This window comes from Bufo gargarizans, chromosome 5, assembly GCF_014858855.1.
Source record: "Bufo gargarizans isolate SCDJY-AF-19 chromosome 5, ASM1485885v1, whole genome shotgun sequence".
In the NCBI taxonomy this organism is placed as follows: domain Eukaryota; kingdom Metazoa; phylum Chordata; class Amphibia; order Anura; family Bufonidae; genus Bufo; species Bufo gargarizans.
Genome location: NC_058084.1, coordinates 331902572 through 331925366, shown reverse-complemented (window position 1 = coordinate 331925366; position 22795 = coordinate 331902572). Strand labels below are relative to the sequence as shown.

At 43.6% G+C, this 22795-nt stretch overlaps 1 protein-coding gene across 1 annotated transcript in view; it reads left to right on the top strand.

The window, feature by feature from the left end:
- Positions 1–1190: 1190 nt before the first annotated feature.
- Positions 1191–22795, top strand: part of LOC122939227 (E3 ubiquitin-protein ligase RNF182-like) — a 43612-nt gene continuing 22007 nt past the window's right edge. Inside the window, exon 1 of the mRNA XM_044295264.1 lies at positions 1191–1278. The gene's annotated coding sequence lies outside the window, so the exon portion shown is untranslated. The remainder of the gene's footprint in view (positions 1279–22795) is intronic.

Genomic DNA, 22795 nt, shown 5'->3' with positions numbered 1-22795 from the left:
ACCAAAGCACAGATTTCCACTGGTCTAATGTCCATTCCTTGTGTTCTTTAGCCCAAACAAGTCTCTTCTGCTTGTTGCCTGTCCTTAGCAGTGGTTTCCTAGCAGATATTCTACCATGAAGGCCTGATTCACGCAGTCTCCTCTTAACAGTTGTCCTAGAGATGTGTCTGCTGCTAGAACTCTGCGTGGCATTGACCTGGTCTCTAATCTGAGCTGCTGTTAACCTGCGATTTCTGAGGCTGGTGACTCGGATGAACTTATCCTCCGCAGCAGAGGTGACTCTTGGTCTTCCTTTCCTGGGGCGGTCCGCATGTGAGCCAATTTCTTTGTAGCGCTTGATGGTTTTTGTAACTGCACTTGGGGACACTTTTAAAGTTTTCCCAATTTTTCAGACTGACTGACCTTCATTTCTTAAAGTAATGATGGCCACTCGTTTTTCTTTACTAAGCTGCTTTTTTCTTGCCATAATACAAATTCTAACAGTCTATTCAGTAGGACTATCATCTGTGTATCCACCTGACTTCTCCACAACGCAACTGATGGTCCCAACCCCATTTATAAGGCAAGAAATCCCACTTATTAAACCTGACAGGGCACACCTGTGAAGTGAAAACCATTTCAGGTGACTACCTCTTGAAGCTCATCAAGAGAATGCCAAGAGTGTGCAAAGCAGTAATCAAAGCAAAAGGTGGCTACTTTGAAGAACCTAGAATATGACATATTTTCAGTTGTTTCACACTTTTTTGTTATGTATATAATTCCACATTTGTTAATTCATAGTTTTGATGCCTTCAGTGTGAATCTACAATTTTCATAGTCATGAAAATAAAGAAAAGTCTTTGAATGAGAAGGTGTGTCCAAACTTTTGGTCTGTACTGTATATATATATATATATATATATATATATATAGGCATCCAATTCTGACCTTTGCTATAGGGCCTTGTGATTTCTGTGTAAATCACTGAATTTCTCTTTAATGACTGGTTTAGTAAGTATAAAGTACTGAATGTTGTGCAATCTGGCTTGTGTTTGTGTGTAAATGTTTGACCGAATAAATCATTTGTGAGACAAGTTTCTTTTGTTAATATCCCAGGTCAGCTTTCACCACGTGTCCTCACTGAATCACATATATTCAGCATTACAAGACTGTCACAGACAATTTATAGCCAGGCTTCATATGCCTGTGCTAAAAACTTCTAGATTCCAAGTCATAGTCATTTTTTTCTGGCAGACTCATCATTTCACCTGTCTACTTTCAGTGCTGTAGTTCCTGAAAGGTAAAGCAGTTTAATTTAGTTAGTACATTGCTTAATATGTTGATTAAAATACGCTTAACGTATTTCTATGATATATTCATTTTTGAGGAATCAGAGATTTACCTATCATATGTATCTGATAAAAGAATCCTATTAAACATCTTAAAAGGGTATTCCTATCTGGGACCTTTAATGGCATATTGCTAGAGGTGGACCCCGCACCTAGCTGACATTGATGGCATATCCTAGTGATATGCCATCAATGTCCCAGACGGGTATAGTCCTTTAACCATGATTGCATTTTTAGATTTATAAGAAATATAATTGAAACAACTTTTAAAATAAATGTAAAAAGAAATCCATAATGATTCATGGTATATTTTTAGAACAAAAATGTGGGGCTTGTGACAACTGTCGAAGAGCTCATTCACAGGAATGAAAGGGCTCCGTGTCCGGAGAATGCAGAACGCAATCGGTGGGTCCGCAATATATGGCCACTGGCCATGTGCACTCCGTGGGCTTTCGGTCTATGCTTCCGCACTGCAAAAGATAGGACATGTGACCACCTCCCATGCTCGATTTACAATCCACAGTGGCAAAATGTCAAGCCCCATTCTCTAGATAGGTGAGACTCACTCCTATGGATTTTTATGGCAAATCCTGTAGATATGCCTTAAAGGGAACCTGTCACCGGGATTTTGGGTATAGAGCTGAGGACATGGGCTGCTAGATGGCCGCTAGCACATCCGCAATACCCAGTCCCCATAGCTCTGTGTGCTTTTATTGTGTAAAAAACCTGATTTGATACATATGCAAATTAACATAAAAGAGTCATATCTTACTTGTGTGACCGGAGAAGAGTCATATTTTCAAGCTCTGACTCATCTCAGGTTAATTTGCATATGTATTACATCGTTTTTACACAAAAAAGCACACAGAGCTATGGGGACTGGATATTGTGGATGTGCTAGCGGCCATCTAGCAACCCATGTCCTCAACTCTATACACAAAATCCAGGTGACAGGTTCCCTTTAAAGAGGTTGTTCAAGAATGGGGAGGTTTCTGTAAAGGTCCTAATTATCTAAGTATGATTTAGAGAAATCCTTGCCCATACTGCAGAAACAACCCCATACAAACATATGGAATGGATATTCAGTCGCAGAAATTTCTATGACCAACATGACGTGTGTGGATATCCCCTTAGGGTTTGCTGACATAAGGCTACATGCACACGACCATATGTGATTTGCGGTTCGCAAATTGCGGATCCGAAAAAAAAAAAAAGAAGATGACATCCGTTTTTTTTTGCAGATCCATTGTAACAATGCCTAAAACGGACAAGAATAGGACTTTTTCTATATTTTTTGCGGGGCTACGGAACACACATACTGATGCGGACAGCACACAGTGTGCTGTCTGCATTTTTTGCGGACCCATTTGCAAATTTTGAAACAAATCTTCATATAACATCCAGAGTTTTACATAGATTTGTTGCAGAATTTGTTGTATATTGGTGGGAAAATCCATGGTGGATACTAATGTTTCTACACCTAAAATTTGTCTAAAGAGTGGCACAAGCTGGCACAACTAGGATTTCAAAAAATTTTCTGACTTAGGTTAGTTTCACACTAGCGTTCGTCGGTCCGCTCGTGAGCTCCGTTTGAAGGAGCTCACGAGCGGACCCGAACGCCTCCCTGATGCAGTCTGAATGGAGCGTATCCGCTCAGACTGCATCAGTCTGGCGGCGTTCAGCCTCCGCTCCGCTCGCCTCCGCACGGACAGGCGGACAGCTGAGCGCTGCTTGCAGCGTTCAGCTGTCCGCCTGGCCGTGCGGAGGCGTGCGGATCCGTCCAGACTTACAATGTAAGTCAATGGGAACGGATCCGCTTGAAGAGGTCACCATATGGCTCAATCTTCAAGCGGATCCGTCCCCCATTGACTTTACATTGAAAGTCTGGACGGATCCGCTCAGGCATCTTGCACACTTGCACAAAATTTTATGTTACTGAACGGAGCCTCCGTCTGCATTAATATGATCGGATCCGTTCAGAACGGATCCGATCAAGCGCTAGTGTGAAAGTAGCCTCACTCGAAAAGGGGTATGGGCCTACCAGAAGTAGGGGGAGCTTTGCTGAAAAGGCGTGTTTCCTAAGATGAAGCGCATATTCTGGCATAAAATTCTGTCTCAAGTAAGCAAGCCAATAGTTGTGAAAAGTTGGTGTTAATTCACACACAAATGGAAAGTTCAATTTGTACAGACCAACATGTCACATTGCAGTCTTTGGTGTTAATTCACACACAATGGAAAGTTCATATTGCACAAGTCACCTTGTTGGCAGTTCTGCCTCCAGTAGTCCACAGCAGGCTTTAGAGGGCCTGTTCCCCCTGCACACGGGTCTCAGCCCTCCAGTCTGGCACAAGACCTCAGATCCCAACCTCCTGAGCTCCACTGTCAGACAGAGGTAATCCTCTCCACCTGGCAGTGCTGGCTGGTTTTTATGCCTGGCAAATCCCGGGCTGGAACATGGGGAGTAGTCACCCACCCTGCACTTTGACTACTCCCAGTAAGAGCCGTGCCGGATCAGCTATTACAGCCATACTTAGTATCAAGGTGTCAAAAAGCAACTGCTGCTGACACATAAAAAAACGGCTCTTACTCCACCAAGGCCAGGAACCTTGGTCACACGTACCTATCATCCACAATGATTCCTTCTACCTTCTTACAATATATACATATATATATATATATATATATATATATATAGTGATCCCTCAAGATACAATGGCCTATGGATACATTAGGTTCAGCTTATAATGGTATTTTCTGGGCCATCATAACCTGAAACAAGGCTTAACATACAGTGCCTCATATCCAACCAATCAACATGGCCATTTTACTGGTAAACCATCTTTATTGGTTGTCTAGTAGCAACTCTGCGGTACTACATGCTCTGTACTGCCCCCTGCCTGTGCCAGGATGAGCTGCTCCTTTGGACATCAGTTGAGCGGCGACTCAATTTTATTTTTCTGGTACATCTATATACTCTACAATACTCTGAAGAAGCTCCTGTTACTTAAGTTATAATGGTTTCAACTTACAATGGTCGTCCCGGAAAAAAATAAAAATTGTATATATATTAGCAGAATTACCCAGCTTTGCACAGGTCTATTACCCCTGTTGTTTGTGTGTGGCTAAAAGATATCCACAGTGCTCCGGTAACACTGACATCCACAGAACCCCATAAATGGCACCCACTGAGCCCCCATAACAGTGACATCAACAGCACCTCATACCACAGCACCTCAAAAGTGACATCCACAGAGCCCCTATAACAGTGACATCCACAGTGCTCCCATAAAAGTGACATCCACAGTGCCTCCATAATAGTGAAATCCACAGTGCCCCCATAACAGTGACATCCACAGTGCCTCCATAACACTGACATCCACAGTGCCTCCATAATAGTGACATCCACAGAGCCCCCAAAACAGTGACATTCACAATGCACCTATAACAGTGAAATCCCAAGTGCCCCAATGACATTGACATCCACAGTGACCCTGTAACAATTACATCCACAGTGCTCTCATAACAGTCCACAATGCTTCCATAACAGTGACATCCACTGTGCTCCCATAACAGTGACATCTACAGTGCTCCCATTACAGTGACATCCACAGTGCTCCCATAGCAGTGACATCCACAGTGTTCCCATAATAGTGACATTCACAGTACCTCAATAATAGTGACATCCACAGTGCTGCCATAACAGTGACATCCCCAGTACTCCCATAAAAGTGCCATCCACAGTGCCCCAATAATAGTGAAATCCACAGTTCCCCATAATAGTGACATCCATAGCGTTGCCATAAAAGTGACATCCACAGTGGCCCATAACAGTCCACAGTGCTCCCATAACAGTGACATCCACAGTACCACCATAACAATGCCATATATAGTGCCCCCATAACAGTGTCATCCACAGTCCGCCGATAACAGTGACATCCACAGTGCACCCATAACAGTAGTGACAACAGTGACATCCACAGTACCAACATAATACTGACATCCACAGTGGCACAAACAGTGGTATCCGCAGTGCCCCAGAAAAAATGGCTGGGCTGTTATGGAAACCTGGTGTAAAACTGTGTGTGTATATAAGTGAGGCTAAGAATTAAGGACCTGTGAGCTTCTATTGGCTAATACGGGTTGTGATGGTGCAATATTTGCTTTTTTGTGAATATCTCGAGAACTGTAGGTCCTAAAGAGCTGGAACCTGATCTAAAATCTTCGGAAGTACCTTGTTTAGATATGTGGCAGATTTGGTGCAGATTGATCCAGACAGACAACAGAAATTAATTTTTATATATAACAGATAAGAGATATATATGTATATACCATATTTCTTGCTTTATAAGATGCATTTTTCCCCCAAAAGTGGATGGAAAAAGCAGTGTGCCTTATAAAGCAAATAGAGAGCTGGTATTTCAACATCTAATTGTTACTAATGAACGCTTCCATTATGAAGTATTGGGGAGCAGTGAATATAGTGCCCCTGGTGCTGGCTTTACTCAACTCTTCCTGGTCTTCTTCTTTGGCTGGCGTGCTGTGATGTGTCCTAACAGCGTCAGGACGTAGTGCTCGTACGTGCGCACTATGACCTAATGCTGTATGATGTCAGGTCACAGTGCAACCCTGCAAGAAGAGATCACTGGATCTCCCCAGTGGTGCCGTTTAGAGCAGGAGAGGTGAGTTGTTCTATTTATTTTTTGTTTGATCTGAGGTCTGATGATTATTTGGGGTCTGATCTGAGGTCTGATGAAGATTGGGGGTCTGGACTGAGGTCTGATGAAGTTTGGGGGTCTGATTTAAGGTCTGATGAAGACTGGGGCTCTGATCTGAGGTCTACTGAAGATTGGGGGTTGATCTAAGATCTGATGAAAATTGGGGGTCTAATCTGAGGTCTGATGAAAAATATATGGGCAGATGCGTCTTATAGAGCACAAAATACAGTTTATACTACCGAAAATGAAAAAGAACACACCAGAAACTTTATGCTATTGAGTTAAAAGTGATAAAGTATAAACTGCTAGCAGTGCTTGATCAATGATCACACAACTAAGGTGTTATACTTTATCAATGTTAGTTTTTTCCAGGTGTTCTTTTTTTATTTTTCGTTATTAAATATATATATATACACATATACTTCGTCTCCGATTTCCTGGTCGTAAACTTAGTTGGACTTTTTGGACCTGCACCAGATTTATCACAGTGGCTCAGTCTGCATGACAGATTTGGTGCATGGCGGTCCAGTAGTGAATATATACAACCCCAATAAAAAATAAAAAAAGTTGGGGCACTGTAAAATTTGAAGAAATGTAAATGAAAGCAGCATGTAATGATTTGGAAATCTCATACACCCATATTTTTCTTTACAATAGAACACATATCAAATGTTGAAAGTGAGACATTTTATAATTTTCATGAAATTTTTTTACTCATTTAGAACTAGATGGTAGCAACTTGATGGCTTTGGGTTGTTATATATATACAGTACAGACCAAAGGTTTGGACACACCTTCTCATTCAAAGAGTTTTCTTTATTTTCATGATTATGAAAATTGTAGATTCACACTGAAGGCATCAAAACTATGAATTAACACATGTGGAATTATATACATAACAAAAAAGTGTAAAACAACTGAAAATATGTCATATTCTAGGTTCTTCAAAGTAGCCACGTTTTGCTTTGATTACTGCTTTGCACACTCTTGGCATTCTCTTGGTGAGCTTCGAGAGGTAGTCACCTGAAATGGTCTTCCAACAGTCTTGAAGGAGTTCCCAGAGATGCTTAGCACTTGTTGGCCCTTTTGCCTTCACTCTGCGGTCCAGCTCACCCCAAACCATCTTGATTGGGTTTTGGAGCCCAGGTCATCTGGCGCAGCACCCCATCACTCTCCTTCATGGTCAAATAGCCCTTACACAGCCTCGAGGTGTGTTTGGGGTCATTGTCCGGTTGAAAAATAAATGATAGTCCAACTAAACGCATACCGGAGGGAATAGCATGCCGCTGCAAGATGCTGTGGTAGCCATGCTGGTTCAGTATGCCTTCAATTTTGAATAAATCCCCAACAGTGTCACCAGCAAAGCACCCCCACACCATCACACCTCCTCCTCTATGCTTCACGGTGGGAACCAGGCATGTAGAGTCCATCCGTTCACCTTTTCTGCGTCGCACAAAGACACGGTGGTTGGAACCAAAGATCTCAAATTTGGACTTATCAGACCAAAGCACAGATTTCCACTGGTCTAATGTCAATTCCTTGTGTTCTTTAGCCCAAACAAGTCTCTTCTGCTTGTTGCCTGTCCTTAGCAGTGGTTTCCTAGCAGATATTTTACCATGAAGGCCTGATTCACACAGTCTCCTCTTAACAGTTGTTCTAGAGATGTGTCTGCTGCTAGAACTCTGTGTGGCATTGACCTGGTCTCTAATCTGAGCTGCTGTTAACCTGCGATCTCTGAGGCTGGTGACTCGGATGAACTTATCCTCCGCAGCAGAGGTGACTCTTGGTCTTCCTTTCCTGGGGCGGTCCACATGTGAGACAGTTTCTTTGTAGCGATTGATGGTTTTTGTGACTGCACTTGGGGACACTTTCAAAGTTTTCCCAATTTTTCGGACTGACTGACATTCATTTCCTAAAGTAATGATGGCCACTCGTTTTTCTTCACTTAGCTGCTTTTTTCCTGCCATAATACAAATTCTAACAGTCTATTCAGTAGGACTATCAGCTGTGTATCCACCTGACTTCTCCACAACGCAACTGATGGTCCCAACCCCATTTATAAGGCAAGAAATCCCACTTATTAAACCTGACAGGGCACACCTGTGACGTGAAAACAATTTCAGGTGACTACCTCTTGAAGCTCATCAAGAGAATGCCAAGAGTGTGCAAAGCAGTAATCAAAGCAAAAGGTGGCTACTTTGAAAAACCTAGAATATGACATATTTTCAGTTGTTTCACACTTTTTTGTTATGTATATAATTCCACATGTGTTAATTCATAGTTTTGATGTCTTCAGTGTGAATCTACAATTTTTATAGTGATGAAAATAAAGAAAACTCTTTGAATGAGAAGGTGTGTCCAAATTTTTGGTCTGTACTGTATATATAAGACAGGTGACAGTTCTGGATAATGTATAATCCATAAACCTTTATTCTCCATTTTTCTTAGTTAGCCGATAACCCCCACTGACAATTCAAACTTGACTATAGTGTCTTGACTACTAATAATAATAAATTCTTCTGGTTTCATATAGTTAAACAAACGGTCGTTGTGAAGGTTAATGTAATTATTCATGACTGCTGTATCACCCCTTGTGGATTGTACAACCTGCGCTTGAATCATGTGCACAGTGTGAGACTGACTAATTATATAATGTTAAAAATCACACATTGTATGTGCTGTGCATTGCAATTTCTAGAAGAGCCTTTTTTATATTTTTTTTATTTTTTAGACATGTCCACTTTAGGAACTTTTTTTTCTAGGATTTCGCATTAAACACCAAAGGGGAGATTTCTCAAACTAGCAACCAATCAGATTCCACCTTTCATTTTCACAGCTCCTTTGGAAAATTAAAGGTGGAATTTGATTGGTTGCTATGGGCAACTAAGCAGGTTTTCCTTTACACTACTCTTGATAAATCTCCCCCCATATTCCTAAACTTCTCTATAGCTAAGAGAAGGCCTGTTTTCACATGAGCATGTTTGGTCCAGGATAGAGCAGGAAGCAGAAAATGCCTTCCACTGTTCTGTCTCCAGTCTCGGCAGCTGCCCGCAACAGCTGATCAGTGGAGGTGCTGGGTGTTAGACCTCCAGATTTTGGTAAAAAACAAAAGCCGGACTAGGGGTTGGCCACTTCATGATACAAATTCCTAATTGCCCATAAACTGAAGGCTCTGGTGCTGTCTCTCAGGTGCAGCTCAGAGCCCTGGAGGGTTGTCCATAATGTAGAGCCCATGGCAGCCATGTCCATGGGTAGTGAGTTGGTAGTGGTCACTTGATTTACTCATGAGACTTGTCTCAGCTGTCCCTCCTGCCACATTCTCCTCTATGCAAGTGCTGGACAGTAACTGAATGGGTCCAGCACCTACACAGAAGAGGATGCACCAGGAAGACAGCTGAGAAAGCCATAATGTATGTAAATCATTTGACTGCCATCAGCTTGCTTCCCATGGCCATGGGCTGTACACTATAGACAGGCACCTGGGGGACTTCTGAGACAGCACCTAAGATGAAGTAAAATCAGGTGTACATTCTATTGTGCAGTGACATTCAGTTTATGTTTTTTATGAAGTGACCAACCTCTTTGGTTACAAATTGAGCAGTCAGAAGCTCCTCTGATGAATTTTATTGTGAAGGAGAAAGAACAGCCTACGCTATATGTGGAAAGATTATAGCTGGAGAGGACATGTTTTAATAAAGACCTATTAGGAAACAGTTTTTAGCCCTTACTACTACTAATAGCAATATAAATTTTTTTTTTAAGTGTCCATAGGCTTTAACTCTTCTGGGATATCCAAATGTTTCCTGATATACGGGGAAAACATCTTTAAAACATTAACCCATAGATAGATTTTCTATGGTTTCTCTGCTCTCCACCACCAAAATTTCCCTCGGGGTGTTCTGAAAACATATTAAATGCATAAGAACATTACAAACATTAAATCCTTATTGGTCATCTCATGCAGAATATCAGCAGAGAACATTACTTGGAGAAAGACAGAACTTTATCATCAAAAATAAAAAAATTGCAGTTTAATAAACCCTAATAAATGTGTACAGTATTTAGAAAATAATTGAATCTAGACCTACGGCATCTCAAACTTGACAGCTCAGTGTCTACATTTTGACGCCTGAACAGTTTTCAGGTTCTGTGTAATTAGTGTGACAATTGAAACTTGAATATTTTCATTTTATAGATGCTCCTGTCACCTGCTCACAATTGGTGATGGCAGTGACTAGGCAATATGTAAATTTAGAGGAATGGAATTGCAAAAAAAGACAATTCTTTGTTACAATGGTTCAGTTTATACTCTACTTTTTATCCATATTTCTGCCTATATAATTTGTATTATGGTATTAAATCTAACCATTCCCCCCCAGACAGCTAGCCTCTCTGTGGTTATTCCTGATAGCTAAAGAAGTCTGGTATTTTCACTACTGGCACTCTGGTTGTTCAAGTGGCATACATACACGAAGACAATTTGCATGCATATGGAAAACTGTTTTATATTGTTTTAGCTATAACTTACATTCATTGTCACGCAGGTGTTTTCCTGTACAGCTAAGGCTACTTTCACACTGGCGTTTTGAATTCCGTTTGTGAGATCCGTTTCAGGGATCTCACAAACGGTTCAAAACGGATCAGTTCAGCCCCAATGCATTCTGAATGGATAAGGATCCGTTCAGAATGCATCAGTTTGGCTCCGTTCCGCCTCCATTCCGCTCTGGATGCAGACACCAAAACGCTGCTTGCAGCGTTTTCGTGTCCGCCTGGCGATGCGGAGCCAAACAATATAAGTCAATGGGGACCGATCCGTTTTCACTGACACAATATGGTGCAGTTGAAAACGGATCCGTCCCCCATTGACTTTCAATGTAAGTCAGGACGGATCTGTTTTGATTTAGACTTTAAAAAAAAAGAATAATGCAAATGGATCCATTCTGAATGGATACAAGCGTTTGCATTATAGGTGCGGATCCGTCTGTGCAGATACCAGACGGATCCGAACCTAATGCAGGTGTGAAAGTAGCCTAATATCTGATAAAAGTGAATGGTTTTCTTTATGCATAGTGCACACTATACAGTATTACCCAAAATAAAATACCTTTCCCAGATATACCCATAGAGTGCCCCCATAAAGCTAAATAGTTTACACAAATAGGGACATTTATTAAGACCAGCTTTTTACAAGTTGGTCTTAATATGTCCCAAACTGGCATTATATGCGCTATAATTATTAACAGGCCCATGCCTCTTTATAATTGTAGCGTGTGTATGTAGGTCCTTGCACCAGAACTGATATCTACACCAGCAAGAAAGATACTTTAGATTTCAGGTATAATCTAGGCCAGCTTCCTAGTGTACATTATAAGAAAGCTGGGCTGAGCTGGGCTATCTATGCCTGGCTTCACACCGCCCACTCAACCGACATTTTGGAAAAGTGGCGAATGGGGCTAAAAGTTTTGTGCCAGTGGGGTATGTGCCAAACTTTCCAACTTTTTACACTAATTTTGACATCAAGCACTGATATAGGGCCAACAGTCCTGGAGTTCCTCCATTACTGAGTCACGGGCGCCAATTGTCTCTTAATCGGTCCCTCAGGGCAATGCACCTCTTACACCATGTAGAGTTGGTGGTTTTGTCCTCTATTGGCAGCAGCCACCAATAACACTATTCATGCTTTGGTGACCTTTGTAATTTTACTATACAGTTAAATAGTTATTTAGGTTGAAAAACAAAATCTTCTTGGCAATAGTACCTAAAAATTAAATAAAAACTACAGAACAGTACCTTATTATGTCTAAATGTTCAGCAAATGATGGCAACATAGCTCAGAAGTTATTATTCTTTATTTTCATAATCTGATCTGTGTAGCACCTTTGGTTTGATGCTGACATGGCTTGCTGTGGCTGGGATTATCACCATGAAGGACTAAAGTTCCCAAAAATCTTCTTTCCTCTCACAGACATTGCATATGACTACAGCAGCATGCCTGCAAAGTATAAGTTAGCACTGTCTTTACATACAACATAGTTTTGGTGCTGACACATTGCTCTGCTGTTCCCCTACTCAATACTACTGCCCAGCATGTGAAACACAATCCCTACTAAAGAAGAGAGGAATGGGGCAGAGTCAGACAGCAGTCAAGATAAGAGACATGTGATCTGGGACTCTAGTACTCCAGGGAGGGAAGAGAGGAAACCATATGTTCAGAGTGCAGAATATCACAATGTCACGGGTCAGCGGGTGTGAACCCACTGTGCCACTGACTGGCTATACTCTGGAGGTGCGTGTCTTAGCAACTACCTGGTTTTCACTAGAGCCTCAGATGGTGAGTATAGACTTGAGATGTTAGGGTAATTGCCAGGGGCTACTCCAGAACAATCCCCGAGTCAGTGGCAGCTGCTCCAGGTGGACCAGGAGATACCTGGGTAAGTACCAAAAGTACACATGTATTCAGGCAGGCGGGGTCATTACCAGGAGCAACTGTGCGGTACTGAAGGATGGGGCAGAGGCGTAGTCAGACAGGCAAAAGGTCAGGGCAGGGGGCACAGGTACAGGTCAGGCAATCCGGGTCGGCAACAGGAGAGACAAGTCAAGCAGGCAGGGATCAGACGATAAGCAGAGTCCAGGAATGAAGCATAAATCAGGAACACATGAGAGTATCAGGAACCAGCAAACTCAAGAACCTTGACACTGAGGCATCTGGGAAGAGGGCTGAGTCACTTATATACCTGCAAGAGAGCCAGAGTTGGTCAGCGAGGTCACCTGACCTAACCCACACAGCCCAGTGAGTGATGCACTCCGCCCTTAGAGCAGTGTAACACAAAACCAGCCGACCCAATGCTGTGTCCAGGGCTGAGTGGAAGCTGTGGAGCGGAATCCTCAAAAGCAATACAACCTAAAGAAACAGAGCCCAGGACCACAGCGGTGAAATGGGAATCACCGAACACAGGTTACCTCTGAGCGTGGCGCCCGGGACCATGGCGATAAGCGGGGGAACAGCAGTGTACAGCAGCCGCTGTTACACACAAAAGCAGAAAAAAAAAACATCAGGAGCCTCTGACTGCATCTTATACTGACTTACAGAGCCATCTCAACTGTAGAGACTGTACATTAGTACATGATTAACCTTACTGCAGTTAAACCGTTTGCACATTAATTTTAAGCAGTTTAGAGAAGGTTAAACTTGGTCTTCAAGACTAGACACAGTCTACTTGTTTTTTGTTAGTTTAATCCTTTTTTCAACATCTGCTGCACATGTACGGTGGAACCTAAGTCTTTAAAGATGGCACCGCTCAGCTCCTGAGCAGACGCCATCTTTAAAGACCCAACTTCCAGGGTTTTACACAGCAGACACCTGCCATCAGTGGCTGTGATTGTAGATAACTCAGATTACAGATATTAAGCCCCTCAGATGGCTGCTCTCAATGCAGAACCTTATGACAGCTTCCAGGCCTGTCATAGTTCTTCCTATTAAGCCCTCCCTCAGGAAGGACTCAATAGAAATACAGCTTTCTCCGCTGGTATTCCAAGGGTTATTTCGGGATCAAGTAGTTAGCACAGGAAGAACAGCATCAGTAATAAATAAAAACCATCCACGAATATCCCATCACTCTTCCCAATAACTGGACGACACACAGTATCAGGAGAAGAACACTGTTTAATGCCACATACCCTGCTTTTATCAACTCTCCCATGCAAGGGAGACACCCACAGAAAATTATACATACTTCAATCACAAACTGGTTACAGCCCACACATCCCCTCCCCTCAGCCTGAGAAGTAATCCAATCAACAGTACAGTTGAAACATACATTGTAGCCATTGTGTTTCTACCGGACAACCAGATGAATGCTCAGCAGGTCACTGATTACTTTTTGTATTACAAGTAACGAACCATAGGGAATTGAATATGATATTGCAATAATAAACGTTATGGGCAGCTAAAATTAAGGACGGTGGATAGTAGCAAAATGCAATCCGCTACAACTGTAATAAAAAAAACCCATCAATCTAATGATCACATATTCAAGTTCCCTAGGAGGACTAAAAATTATTTAGTTTAGAAAATTTTAAGTTCTCTCTCTTTCCTAACTTTGCATATAAAAATAAGCAATAAAGAATAAACATCATTGGTATCACCACTTCCAACAAAGCCCTAAATATAAAAATATAAAAGTTTTTATGCCATATGATCAACTCCATAAAAGGAAAAAAATCTAAATGGACAATTTTGAATAAAAAGTGATCAAAAAGTTAGAAAACTACAGATCATCCCACATAAAGAGATCCTGTACACAGCTGCATACATAATAATACACTATAAATAAACTGTAAAATGATATGGGTGTCAGAATATGGTGAAGCAAAAAAATAATAATTTTAACATTCTTTATATGTTTAAAGGTATTAAAACATAACAAAAAAGTGTAACTATAGTCGTAAGGGGCCCAGAAAAAAGTTTGAACCTGGGCCCCCACACCCTTGCCCCACCACTGCCAGACCATAAAGACAAATTACTACCACATAGTAACTAATTATTACCACCAGTATCAAGTGTCTTTCAGGTGACGTCCTCTATGATGAGAGTTGTTCACATTCACTTTTTTCGCTATCCGGCACAGACCACCAAGAAGACTTCTTCCAGTCACAACTTTGTATCTGCTAGAAGTTACGCACAAACATTTTTGATTCCTTAACCTCCAGCATTCTGCCCGCCTTCATGCCCTCTTTGTAACAATAAAAAAATTAAACTCACCTAATACCATTCCCACAACGAACAGCTGGACAAGCATTTCACTGCCTCCACCCAGCACAGGTGGTGGGATACAGTGACATCATCTTTCTGCCTGATGCCTTCTATATTAACTTCTGTCAGGCAACAGACCTAAAGCAGCAGGCTGCTTACCAGTAGAGATGTCCCAAACTATTCGCCTGCGAACAGTTCCCGGTGAACATAGCTTGTTCGCGTTTGCCGCGGCGGGCGAACATATGCGATGTTCGATCCGCCCCCTATTCGTCATCATTGTGTAAACTTTGACCCTGTACCTCACAGTCAGCAGACACATTCCAGCCAATCAGCAGCAGACCCTCCCACCTCCTGGACAGCATCCATTTTAGATTCATTCGGAAGCTGCATTCTTAGTGAGAGGAGGGACAGTGTAGCTGCTGCTGATTTAATAGGGAAATCGGTAGCTAGGCAAGTGTATTCAGTGTCCACTACAGTCCTGAAAGACTCATCTGATCTCTGCTGTAAGGACAGCACCCCAAGGCCCCCTGCACACGATCAGGATTGCGTGCGGATTTTCCGCGCGGATTTGCGTGCGGTAAATCCGCACCGTAGGTCATGTCCATTGTATTCTATGAGAATTTGAAATTCTCAATGCACACGATGCGGATTTTTCCGCGCGCGGATTTTGACCTGCGTGCGGATTTTAAAATCCGCGACATGTCAATTAATTTTTTTTTTCCTGTCCGGATATCTTGCGGATTTTCTCCATTCACTTCAATGGAGAGGCTAAAATCCGGATGGTACACGCACACAGTGCGGATTTTGATGCGGATCCGCATCAAAATCCGCATGTATGTAATAGGAAGGGGAATCAGCCACCATTTTGTGTCTGTTCATTGCAGCAAGAGAAGGAAGCAATATACTACATATAGTATATGGAGACGCAATATACGTCTCCGTATACTAGAATGTACTGTCGGATTTGAGAATTACTGTACGTTGAAATCGCGATGCGATTAATTTAACACAAAATAATCGCATGGCGATTTCAACTTAGTACTGCTATATTCCATATTCGCCGAATATGGAATATAGCAGTACTAATGGAGCGTCCCCATCACCATGGGAACGTCTCCATATACTAGAATGTACTGTCGGATTTGAAACGTTGAAATCGCGATGCGATTAATATAACACGAAATAATCGCATGGCGATTTCTACTTAGCACTGCTATATTCCATAGAAGGCTAGAATTAACGAATATGGAACATAACAGTGCTTAAGTTGAAATCGCCATGCGATTATTTCGTGTTAAATTAATCGCATCACGATTTCAACGTACATTAATTCTCAAATCCGATTCTCAAATGATGTCACAGGAAATGATGTTAAAAAAGGGTGTATTTTTGTTCTAGAGAGATGTTGAAAAAATCCGCATGCAAATCCGCATGCAAATCCGCACCAATTAATGCGGATTAACCGCACGGATTTGCCTGTGAACACCTGCGGATTTCAGTGCGGATTCTCCGCACATGAATCCTGAACGTGTGCATGTACCCCAATAAGCTCTTTTTAGGGCTAGAACATCAGTCTGCTTTTTTTTTTTCTCCTGTGTAATCTAATTGCAGTTGCCTGCCTGCCAGCGTGTGTGTCAGGCTCACAGCGTATACTGTGCCCACTTGCCTAGTGCCACCACTCATATCTGGTGTCACAGTAGCTTGCATTTAAAAAACAAACAAACTTTTTTGACTGTAATATAATAGCAGTCAGTTGCCGTCACGCGCGTGTGTTTCATGCCCTGCAAGTGCATAGTGTCACCAGTGCAACTCATATCTGGTGTCACATTCGATTCCATTTAAAGAAAAACAACAATTTTGACTGAATAAATAGCAGTCAGTTGCACACACATGTTTGTATGTTTAAGGCCCAGTGCCAGTGCATAGTGTCACTGCAGCGCAACTCATATCTGGTGTCACATTCGATTCCATTTAAAGAAAAACAACAATTTTGACTGAATAAATAGCAGTCAGTTGCACACACGTGTTTGTGTGTTAAAGGCCCAGCTGCAAGCGCATAGTGTCACTGCAGCGCAACTCATATCTGGTGTCACAGTAGCTTGCACGCATATTACAACATAACTAATCTATAAAAAAAAATGACAGGCAGAGGCAGGCCATCCCGCAGGGGCCGTTGTGGTCGTGGTGCTGTGATTCCTTTTGGCCCTAGAATAATGCCCAGTGTTCAGAGGCCACGTACCCTGAACTCGAAAAGTTCTGAGGACATAGTTGACTGGCTAACACAGGACACCCAATCTTCTACAGCTTCCGCTCGGAACCTTGACGCACCATCCTCCTCCAGCTCAGCTTTGGGCACCTCTCAACTTACCACTCACCCGCCTGCCACCACCACCAACACTAGCACCACAGCCGCTTCACTTGATCTGTCAGAGGAGTTATTTACACATCAGTTAGAAGAAATGAGTGATGCGCAACCATTATTGCAAGAGGATGTAGATAACAGGGATATGTCTCAGTCAGGCAGCATTACACAGATGGACGTATGGTGTGATGATGATGATGTTGTACCCGCAGCTGCTTCCTTTGCTGAGTTGTCAGATACAAGTGAAGCGGTTGATGATGACGATGTGTCCGTGAATGTCACGTAGGTGCCCGCTCGAAGAGAAGAAGAACAGGGGGAAAGTTCAGATGGGGAGACAGAGAGGAGGAGGAGATGAGTTGGAAGCAGGGGGTTGTCGCCACAAGGAGCTAGTGGCACAGTCATACAGCATGTATCGGCACCCGGGGTCAGCCAGACAGCACGCCAATCAACGCATGCTGTTGCCACCACCAGAATGCCGTCATTGCAAAGCTCAGCAGTGTGGCATTTTTTGTGTGTGTCTGCCTCTTATAACAAAGATGCCATTTGCAACCTGTGCCAAAAGAAACTGAGTCGTGGGAAGTCCAACACCCACCTAGGTACAACTGCTTTGCGAAGGCACATGATCTCACATCACAAACGCCTATGGGATCCACACATGAGTAAAAGCAGCACACAAACTCAAAGCCACCATCCTCCTCCTGGTCCAGCATCTTCAGCCACGTCAACCACTGCTGTCCTCCTTGCCCCCTCTCAACCACCCGCCACTCTGCCTCTCGCCTTGAGCAGTTCCTGCTCATCTGCCCACAGTCAGGTGTCTGTCAAGGACATGTTTGAGCATAAGAAGCCAATGTCACAAAGTCACCCCCTTGCCCGGCGTCTGACAGCTGGCTTGTCTGAACTCTTAGCCCGCCAGCTTTTACCATACAAGCTGGTGGAGCCTGAGGCCTTCAAAAAATTTTTTAGCTATTGGGACACTGCAGTGGAAGGTACCCTGCCGAAATTTCTTTGCACAAAAGGCAATCCCCAACCTGTACTCGATTGTGCAAAAGGAAGTAATGGCATGTCTGGCACACAGTGTTGGGGCAAGGGTCCATCTGACCTCTGATACCTGGTCTGCAAAGCACGGTCAGGGCAGGTATATCACCTACACTGTGCATTGGGTAAACCTGCTGACGGCTGCCAAGCATGGAATGCGTGGCTCTGCAGAGGAGTTGGTGACACCGCCACGACTTGCAGGCAGGCCTGCTGCTACCTCCTCTACTCCTCCTACTCCATCCTCTTCCATAACCTCCTCGGCTGAGTCCTCTTCTGCTGCTGCGTCTTGCTCCACATCAACGGCACCCACCCAGCTCCCCAGGGGCTATTCCACATCCCGGATACAACAGTGTCACGCCGTTTTGGGGTTGACTTGCCTGAAAGCGGAAAGTCACACCGGACCAGCACTCCTGTCCTCCCTGAACGCACAGGTGGATCAGTGGCTGACTCCGCACCAACTGGAGATCGGCAAAGTGGTGTGTGACAACGGAAGCAATTTGTTGGCGGCATTGAATTTGGGCAAGTTGACACATGTGCCGTGCATGGCACATGTGTGTAATCTGATCATACAACGCTTTGTGCATAAGTACCCATGCTTACAGGACGTCCTTAAGCAGGCCAGGAAGGTGTGTGGCCATTTCAGGCGTTCCTACGCGGCCATGGCGCACTTTTCAGACATTCAGCGCCGAAACAACATGCAAGTGAGGCGCTTGATTTGCGACAGCCCGACACGTTAGAATTCAACACTCCTAATGTTCGACCGCCTGCTCCAACAAGAAAAAGCCGTCAACGAGTACTTGTATGACCGGGGTGCTAGGACAGCCTCTGCAGAGCTGGGAATTTTTTTGCCACGTTACTGGACGCTCATGCGCAATGCCTGTAGGCTCATGCGTCCTTTTGCGGAGGTGACAAACCTAGTCAGTCGCACCGAAGGCACCATCAGCGACATCATCCCATTTGTTTTCCTCCTGGAGCGTGCCCTGCGAAGAGTGCTGGATCAGGCCGTAGATGAGCGTGAAGAGGAAGAATTGTGGTCACCATCACCACCAGAAACAGCCTTATCAGCATTGCTTGCTGGACCTGCAGCAACGCCGGAAGAGGAGTGTGAGGGAGAGGAGTCAGAGTAGGAATGTGGCTTTGAGGAGGAGGAGCAAGACCAACCACAACAGGCATCCCAGGGTGCTCGTTGTCACCTATCTGGTACCCGTGGTGTTGTACGTGGCTGGGGGGGAAGAACATTTCTTCAGTGAGATCACTGAGGACGAGGAACGGGACATGAGTAGCTCGGCATCCAACCTTGTGCAAAATGGGGTCTTTCATGCTGTCGTGCCTGTTGAGGGACCCTCGTATAAAAAGGCTGAAGGAGAACGACCTGTACTGGGTGTCCACGCTACTAGACCCCCGGTATAAGCAGAAAGTGCCTGAAATGTTACCGAATTACCGGAAGTCGGAAAGGATGCAGCAGTTCCAAAGTAAATTAAAAAGTATGCTTTACACAGCGTATAAGGGTGATGTCACAGCACAACGGGAATCTAACAGGGGAAAAGGTGAAAGTAATCCTCCTCCTACCACGACCACGCCGGCAAGGGCAGGACGCTTTACAGACGTGTTGTTGATGGAGGACATGCAGAGCTTTTTCAGTCCTACGCATCGCCACAGCCCTTCGGGGTCCACCCTCAGAGTACGACTCGACTGACAGGTAGCAGACTACCTCGCCTTAACTGCAGATATCGACACTCTGAGGAGCGATGAACCCCTTGACTACTGGGTGTGCAGGCTTGACCTGTGGCCTGAGCTATCCCAATTTGCGATAGAACTTCTTGCCTGCCCCGCTTCAAGTGTCCTGTCAGAAAGGACCTTTCAGTGCAGCAGGAGGTATTGTCACTGAGAAGAGAAGTCGCCTAGGTCAAAAAAGTCTAGATTACCTCACCTTTATTAAGATGAATGAGGGATGGATCCCAAAGGGACTGACATTGGGCGATACATTCGACAAAAAAAGGCCTGGTGATGAGCTGCCTTGGGCTAAAAATGGTCCACACGCTGCTGTATTTTATCTCTGAATGCCAGATGACTTGCGTGACTTATCCGCCACCAACTAGGGTTCAAGCCGTAATGTTTTAGGGCACTTTCTGCCTGGGAAACAAACATAAATTTTTCTGGCCGCTGCTACAGCAGCGCAACAATGAGTGCAACAATACCAAATTTTTCAGGCATGTGTACATGCCTAATTTTTCTGGCCTCTGGTGCTGCACTGTGGCGTCAAAAAAAAAAGAAAAAAAAAAGGCACTAACGTGTCAATTCCCCTTCGTGATCGTTACCTGGTTGTGGTGAAGGGGCTTGTGTATCACAATTAGACGACCACCTCTATGAGTGTGTTGGCAATGGCAATGTTGGCACACCCCAGATGATAAGGTTGTTGCTTCATTGTGAACAGACCAAAAGCGATCGGCTGGATAATTTTGCATAGAAAAAACATGAATTTTCTTTGTGATCATCTAAGGTGATCATTAAAGCCTACTAGGCCAACAATGGGCCCACACTGCAGAATCATTGTTTTCTGGGTCACTTAACTGTCACTGAACTACCTCAGCACGACCATAGGCTTTGAAAAAAAACCATCGCCAGCAATCTCCCAAACGTGCGCACGAGCAGAGTCATCACTACACCAAGATTGACGCATAGAGGTATAAAATTTATGTCATGAGTGTCTCAACTATTGACAACTCTTTGCGGTTGTCTAAAATCTATTCCATACACGTCCCCTGATAGGGATTAAACTGATAAGAATAGTACTACTTAACACACCACTCCTATCTGGTGGAACATTCGATTGCACGCGCAGTGCCCCAAATTTGAAGTAGGAGGACCGACTAAGCATCTTTTTCCATCTCCCGGTTCCTAAAATCGATGCCATATACACGTCCCCTGATAGGGGACGTAACAGGGATTAAACTGATAACAATAGTACTACTTAACACACCGCTCATATCTGGTGGCACATTCGATTGCACACGCAGTTCCCCAAATTTAAAGTAGGAGGACCGACCAAGCATCTTTTTCCATCTCCCGGTTCCTAAAATCTATGCCATATACACGTCCCCTGATAGTGGACGTAACAGGGATTAAACTGATAAGAATAGTACTACTTAACACACCACTCATATCTGGTGGCACATTAGATTGCACGCGCAGTGCCCCAAATTTTAAGTAGGAGGACCGACCAAGCATCTTTTTCCATCTCCCGGTTCCTAAAATCGATGCCATATACACGTCCCCTGATAGGGGATGTAACAGGGATTAAACTGATAAGAATAGTACTACTTAACACACCGCTCATATCTGGTGGCACATTCAATTGCACACGCAGTGCCCCAAATTTGAAGTAGGAGGACCGACCAAGCATCGTTTTCCATCTCCCGGTTCCTAAAATCAATGCCATATACACGTCCCCTGATAGGGGACGTAACAGGGATTAAGCTGATAAGAATAGTACTACTTAACACACCGCTCATATCTGGTGGCACATTCAATTGCACACGCAGTGCCCCAAATTTGAAGTAGGAGGACCGACCAAGCATCGTTTTCCATCTCCCGGTTCCTAAAATCAATGCCATATACACGTCCCCTGATAGGGGACGTAACAGGGATTAAACTGATAAGAATAGTACTACTTAACACACCGCTCATATCTGATGGCACATTCGATTGCACACGCAGTGCCCCAAATTTAAAGTAGGAGGACCGACCAAGCATCTTTTTCCATCTCCCGGTTCCTAAAATCGATGCCATATACACGTCCCCTGATAGGGGACGTAACAGGGATTAAACTGATAAGAATAGTACTACTTAATACACCGCTCATATCTGGTGGCACATTCGATTGCACGAGCAGTGCCCCAAATTTGAAGTAGGAGGACCGACCAAGCATCGTTTTCCATCTCCCGGTTCCTAAAATCAATGCCATATACACGTCCCCTGATAGGGGACGTAACAGGGATTAAGCTGATAAGAATAGTACTACTTAACACACCGCTCATATCTGGTGGCACATTCGATTGCATGCGCAGTGCCCCAAATTTGAAGTAGGAGGACCGACCAAGCATCTTTTTTCTTCTCCCGGCCGGCCATCCACAATCCCATGTGCATACGACTAGCCTGATGAAGGGCATTCTTTCTGCCCGAAACGTTGTTACAAAAAGGACCACTATGTCCGGCTAAGCAAATAAAAATCACTTAAGGAAAATCTGGAGTGCTGTCTAAATTGTTGTATATTTATACGTTCCAAGAGGTGGAGCCAGGAACATACCACGACGTGCACCCAAACCGGTCAGAATCGATAGAGTGCTGTGATGACTACGAGATTCCAAAAAGAAAAATATATACGCAGTTCACTTCTGCAGCTATATGTGGTGAAAGCGTTTAGTGGCGCATTTCAGTACAAAAAGAAAAATATATTCTCAGTTCATTTCTGCAGTTATATGTGGTGAAAGCGTTTAGTGGCCTATATCAGTACAGAAAGAAAAATATATACGCAGTTCACTGTTGAAGTTATTTGCAGTAAAAGCATTTAGTGAAGTATTTCAGTAGTAAAAGAAAAATATATA